Source organism: Solanum lycopersicum, chromosome 12 (assembly GCF_036512215.1).
Source record: "Solanum lycopersicum chromosome 12, SLM_r2.1".
In the NCBI taxonomy this organism is placed as follows: Eukaryota; Viridiplantae; Streptophyta; class Magnoliopsida; order Solanales; family Solanaceae; genus Solanum; species Solanum lycopersicum.
This window is the reverse complement of record NC_090811.1, coordinates 46,941,307-46,948,144: the sequence shown is the minus strand read 5'-3', so window position 1 is coordinate 46,948,144 and position 6,838 is coordinate 46,941,307. Positions and strand designations below refer to the sequence as shown.

The window sequence follows — 6,838 nt, the reverse complement described above, 5'->3', positions numbered from 1 at the left end:
AGCTTGAGTATTGATTTACTTAATGTTTTGTTTTATTTATACCTTAACTCTTCACTTCTTGTATTTTTTCTTTAGCTTTCTTCTATATCGTGTGATAGCTCGTTAATTCTAGTTCCAATTAATCTATGGATTCGACTTACCTACTAGTGGAACGGATGTACGTGTCATTATTATCTAAGATTTTGAATCGTGATATTTGGCCTACCAAAAACGTGGTCAAATGAGCTATTAATTTGTCAACTTGCCCATATTGATCTGAACATTTCAAATAGTGTTAGGCTTTGGAAGTACAATGAAGGTAGACAAAAATGAACATTTGTGTATGTTGGTGTTCTGGTACGATGATCATTAATAAACCAAACTTCTCAGATAAAAGAATAACATATAAAGTAATGATAATCCATCCTGATAAAATAAAATAAATTAATAACGTTTCTATGTTTCTCTCAATGAAATTCTGACAGATTTTACCTTAAAACAAAAAAAATATTTAATTACAAATTTCAAAAGCCAACGGTTTACATATAATGTAAGAAACCATATAAAAAATTAATATTGGATGATATGCCATGAATACGATATCCTTATTAGTTTATAATACTTGTTGGGATGCTTCCATTTATGTAACCAGGATTGGAGACGATAAATTGAAAGTTCATCTCTCGGTGTTTCTAAATAAGAGGTGGGATGGAACGTAGCCATCGAGACATTCTCCATATATATATATGCGATTTTTTTGACGGTTTCCACTTAAGGATTTTCTTTTCCCCTTTTTCCTCTTTCGCCAAAGCATTGACCACTTTGTTTGCAACATGCGGAGCTGAGAAGGGCCTTGGAGTAATAGTGAAAGAATTCATCAACACCGGTGCTTGCAACTCTGCTAAAAGAAATAACCAACTTCAGCAAAATGAGCAGAGAAAGAAAGAACTTCAGGATAGACCTTGCAAGATTAGACTTAAATAGAAAAATAAGAATATGACTCCAAGTAAGCAATCACAATCTATGTTAATAGATCTCATATTTTACTATAGAAAGTCAACTGTAACAGATCAAAACTTTCATGTTTAAGGAAAGAATAGAATTTTTGAATGCTATTTTGGCTACAATCTTTTTAGATGGTCTTTTCTCTTTTCTAATTTAATTACTATACAAAAGGTAAATCATAGCAACAAAAAATATTGCCTCTTGGATCTCAATCAATACCTAGTACTATTCTCCCTTATAATGTTTTTACAAATAAACATGTAATTAAATTATATAAATGAAAGAAAATGTGAGGGCATAAAAAAATTAACTTACCTGATTGTTCATGAGCAAAGTGACAACGATCACGGAAGGGGCATTGACCTGTTGTCTCCCACTTGATACATATCTTTGTCTTCCAATATGTAGGAATCTCATAATGGACAATATCATTTTCATTCTACTAGTCTCAATCATCCTAGTATCACTTATGTTCCCTGTAGTTTTGATACTTATTGCAGAACTCTCCCTTCCCTTTGGCATGTTTCTCTTAAATTTGGATGAGGTTCAAGATGAAATTTGCACTTATGTCCATAAGGACACTCCTCTCCATCATAAAGTATCTTGAAAATTTTCATCCTATGCATTTTTTCCTTATCCTCATTCAACTCTCTATCCATCACATGGAGTAGATCCTGCCAGTTGGGAGGAGGCTCCCGCAGATCTTCAACACCATGAGCATATGTAAAATTTTCCCTATTTTGCAAGTTTCTTTCAAGAACATAGCACACATGCGGGTTTTATAGAACATATGACTTATCTCTTTGCTTTCTTGAAGTTTTGGTGAATTCAGTCTAGATTTAATAGTTGGGAATAATATAGAATTTGGCAAATAGTTGTCGGAATCTGTCAGTCTCTTGAAAAGTGGTGCATGCTCAAACTGAAAATTGGACTCAAATAGATCATTGGTCATCGAAGAATGAGGCCAAACACCTTCAGCATCACCATCAGCAAATGACATTGGCGTAAAATGCGGTGGATGAAGCGATTGACCAGAAAAACTCATATTTCTTTTTTTTATGTTGATTTTTTAAATGAAATCCAGTGCTATTGTTTTACTCTCTCTAAAAAGATAAATAATGATTCAAGCTTTTAACAAAAAATAAAGAATTAATAATATATAAAACACGTTAGATAAAAATTTGAAAAAGAAGAATATGTAACAATAATAACTAACATATGACAGAGAAACAAAGACACTATTGAAATAGTAGAACACAATAACGGTACACAACAATGACTAAACCATACATTGATAAACAATAACAAAATATTCAGTGTAATCATAATAATTTTTTTTGAAAGGATAGGATACACACACCTTTACACTTCCTTTGTGGGGGTATCATTGTTAGGTAGTGGAGCCTGATTAATTTTAGGTTTTCCTATTTATTCTCTATTTTAGGTTTTCCTATTTATTCTCTATTTTAGGTTTTTCTATTTATTCTCTGTAACAAAAAATACTCCGATTTATTAATATAAATATACCTCACCGTCGTGAAAGTTTACTCACGGGGTTTTACCACGAAATATTGGGTTTTTCTCTCTCTCTCTCTCTCTCTAGATTTCCCATCTCTTTCTCTAGAAAGTTCTCGCGTTCTTCATTCATCTAGTGTGTGTGCGTGAATTCGATCTTAATAACTGGTATCAGAGCTAAGGAGATTCAACACGATCACTGAAGATGGATAGTTTGAAGCTTGGAATCGAAAAGTTTGATGGATCCGATTTCAATTTCTGGAAGATGCAGATTGAAGATTATCTGTATCAGAAAGATATTCACGAACCGTTAACCGGGGTGAAGCCAGAATCCATGACGGAGGAGAAGTGGAACCTCAAGGATCGCCAGGCTCTAGGGTTGATCCGGTTGACTTTGTCAAGAAACGTGGAGTTCAACATCGTGAAGAAGAAGACTACGTCCGGTCTGTTGAAGGCACTGTCAAACATGTATGAAAAACCATCGGCTATGAACAAGGTACATTTGATGCGTAGATTGTTCAATTTACAGATGTCTGAGAATGGATCCGTTTCTGATCATATAAACGAGTTCAATATGATTCTGAGTCAACTCAATTTTGTGGATATTAATTTCGAGGATGAAATTAAGGCGTTGATTTTGATGTCATCTCTGCCCGAGTCTTGGGATACTGTTGTTGCTGCGATTAGCAGTTCCTGTGGATCTGAGAAACTGAAGTATGATGAAATCTGTGATGTTGTTCTTAGCGAAAATATTCACAAATGAGAAGTGGGAGATTCATCTCAGCGTTGATCGAAGGGGGAGAAGTAAGACGAAAGGCCAAATCAATATGGTCGATCAAAATCAAAGAATCGAGGAAAATCACTGAACAGATCAAACGTGACTTGTTGGAACTGTGGAGAAAAAGGACACTTTCGGACGAACTGTACAAAGCCAAAAAAGAAACAAAATCAGAAATTTGGAGATGACAATGATTTTGTAAATTCAGCAGAGGACATTGGGGATGCTCTAATCCTTAGTGTGAACAACCCGGTTGAATCATGGATTTTGGATTGTGGTGCATCTTTCCATTCGTCTCCGAGCAAGGAGTTGTTTCAAAATTTCAAATCTGGAAATTTTGGAAAAGTATATCTTGCTGACAATAAAGCCTTAGAGATTGAAGGAAAGGGGGATGTTTGCATAAAGACCACCTCGGGAAACCAGTGGACATTGGAGGATGTCAGATATATTCCTGGGATCAAGAAAAATTTGATCTCTGTTGGTCAGTTGGATAGCACGGGATATGCAGCAGAGTTTGGGAAAGGTTCGTGGAAGATCGTGAAAGGTGCTATGGTAGTAGCTCGTGGCACCAAATTTAGAACCTTGTACACCACTGCAGGGTGTATAAACATGGCCGCTGTTGCTGAATGTGCTTCCGGTTCATGTCTGTGGCACAACAGACTTGGACACATAGGTACTAAAGGAATGAAGATGTTGGTTGCAAATGGAGTATTAGAGGGTCTGAAGGTTGTTGATATGGGTCTTTGCGAGAGCTGCGTTATGGGAAAACAGAAAAGAGTAAGTTTCACAAAGACTCCTAGAGAGCCAAAGAAAGTGCGGTTGGAAATGGTCCATACAGATGTTTGGGGACCATCTCCAGTATCATCACTTGGAGGATCAAGATTCTATGTTACCTTCATTGATGATTTCAGCAGGAAGGTATGGGTTTACTTCTTGAAGCATAAGTCAGATGTGTTTGAAACTTTTAAGAAGTGGAAAGCTGAAGTTGAGAATCAGACCAGTTTGAAAGTCAAATGCCTAAGGTCTGACAATGGAGGAGAGTATGACAAATCAGAGTTCAAGGAATTCTGTGCAGCTGAGGGAATCAGATTGATGAGAACAGTTCCTGGTAAGGCAAGGCAGAATGAAATTGCTGAGAGGATGAACAGAACATTGAATGAGCGTGCAAGGAGTATGAGGATACACTGTGGGCTGCCCAAAATACTTTGGGCGGATGCTGTGAGCACAGCTGCATACTTGATCAACAGGAGACCATCAGTTCCTTTAGGGTTTAATATTCCAGAGGAGGTGTGGACAGGAAAAGAACTCAAGTACTCAGACTTGAGGACTTTTGTTTGCACTACTTATGTTCATGTTGATCCAGAAAAGAGAGACAAGCTTGACGCCAAGGCTGTGAAGTGTTACTTCATAGGATATGGTTCTGATTTGTTTGGTTACAGGTTTTGGGATGACAAGAACAGAAAGATCCTGAGACATTATGATGTGACATTTGATGAGTCTGTCCTGTACAAGGACAGAGAGCAGAAGGTTCTAGAGATTACAAAACAACTGGGAGTTGAGGTTGAGTTAGAGAAGAGTAACCCCAGAGATGTCGAAGCAAATACTCAACCAACTCCTACTGAAGAATCTGAAGTGGAGCAAGTTACACCTGAGCAGGTGTTAAGGAGATCATCCAGATCCATAAGGGCACAAGATAGGGATTCTCCTTCATAATACTATCTATTGTTGACTGATGAAGGGGAACCAGAGTCTTTTGATGAGGCCCTACAGGTGGAGGATTCGATCAAGTGGAAGCAAGCCATGGATGATGAGATGAGGTCACTTGAAAAGAACGACACGTGGGTGTTGACTGAGCTACCTGCAGGGAAGAGAGCTTTGCTGAACAAGTGGGTGTTCAGAATCAAGACTGAACCAGATGGCAAAAGAAGGTTCAAGGCTCATTTAGTGGTTAAATGATATTCACAAAGGAAAGGTATTGATTATGCTCCTGTTGTGAAGTTAATCTCTATTTGAATTCTGTTGAGAATTGTTGCATCGGAAAATTTGCATCTAGAGCAAATAGATGTAAAAACAACATTTTACATGGAGATCTGGACAAAGAGATCTATATGCAGCAACCGGAAGGATTTGTGGTTCCAGGCAAGGAACACATGGTGTGCAAGCTCACCAGGAGCTTGTATAGACTAAAGCAAGCGCCAAGGCAGTGGTACAAGAAGTTTGACTCCTTCATGACCAAGAGTGGATTCTGCAAAGCTGAAAAGGATCCTTGTTGTTACTTCAAGAAATACACTGATTCATATGTCTTTCTACTCTTGTATGTGGATGATATGTTGATTGCAGGATCTAGTATGAGGGAGATTAACAATCTGAAGACAAGGTTGTCTGCAGCATTTGAGATGAAAGATTTGGGTCCAGCAAAACAGATTTTGGGGATGAAGATTTCTCGGGATAGATCTGCTGGCACTTTAAATCTATCTCAGGAGTTGTACATTGAGAAGGTGCTGGCAAATCACTTTAAATTGTCAAAGGAGCAGTCACCCAAGACTGCCGAGGAGCGTGATCACATGGCACTTGTTCCATATGCTTCAGCAGTTGGTAGTTTGATGTATGCTATGGTCTGCACTAGACTTGATATAGCACATGCAGTGGGAGAAGTTAGCAGGTACATGATGAACCTTGGGAAAGAGAATTGGGAAGCTGTGAAGTGGCTTCTGAGATATCTGAGTGGTACATCCAGTACTTCACTTTGTTTTGGCAAAGGCAAGGTGACTCTATAGGGTTTTGTGGATGCTGATCTTGGTGGGGATGTTGACTCGAGCAAGAGTACATCCGGGTACATTTACACCATAGGTGGAACAGTAGTGAGTTGGATGTCCAGGCTTCAGAAGTGCGTTTCTCTTTCATCTACTGAAGGTGAGTATGTGGCAATAGCTGAAGCTGGGAAAGAGATGATATGGCTGGCAGATTATCTTGAGGAATTTGGCAAGAAGCAGAGCGAGAAGATTCTTTACTAAGATAGCCAGAGTGCCATACAGTTGGTGAAAAATCCAGTCTATCATTCGAAGACAAAGCACATCAGAAGGCGATATCATTTCACTCGCAGGGCAGTGGAGGATGGTGATATGTGCTTGGAGAAGATAGAGGGTGCAAAGAACCCGACAGACATGTTGACGAAATGTGTTGATGTTGGAAAACTGAGGTTATGTAAAACCTCGGTTGGTGTTCTGTAGTTGTTACTACAGATGTTGCGGTGCGGTAAAGATGTTGATGATGAAGATATTTTTTTTTTGAGAATGTATTTTTTGGATGACTGAGTCAGTCTCCAAGTGGGAGAATTGTTAGGTAGTGGAGCCTGATTAATTTTAGGTTTTCCTATTTATTCTCTATTTTAGGTTTTCCTATTTTAACCAAAAATACTCTGATTTATTAATATAAATATACCTCACCGCCGTGGAAGTTTACTCACATGGTTTTACCACGAAATATTGAGTTTTTCTCTCTCTCTCTCTAGATTTCCCATCTCTCTCTCTAGAAAGTTCTTGTGTTCTTCATTCATCTAGT

General features: G+C 38.1%; 1 pseudogene; it reads right to left on the bottom strand.

Annotated features, from left to right (window-relative positions):
* Positions 1 to 406: 406 nt before the first annotated feature.
* LOC104645056 (zinc finger CCCH domain-containing protein 39-like) lies at positions 407 to 3,622 on the bottom strand (annotated as a pseudogene).
* Positions 3,623 to 6,838: the final 3,216 nt, after the last annotated feature.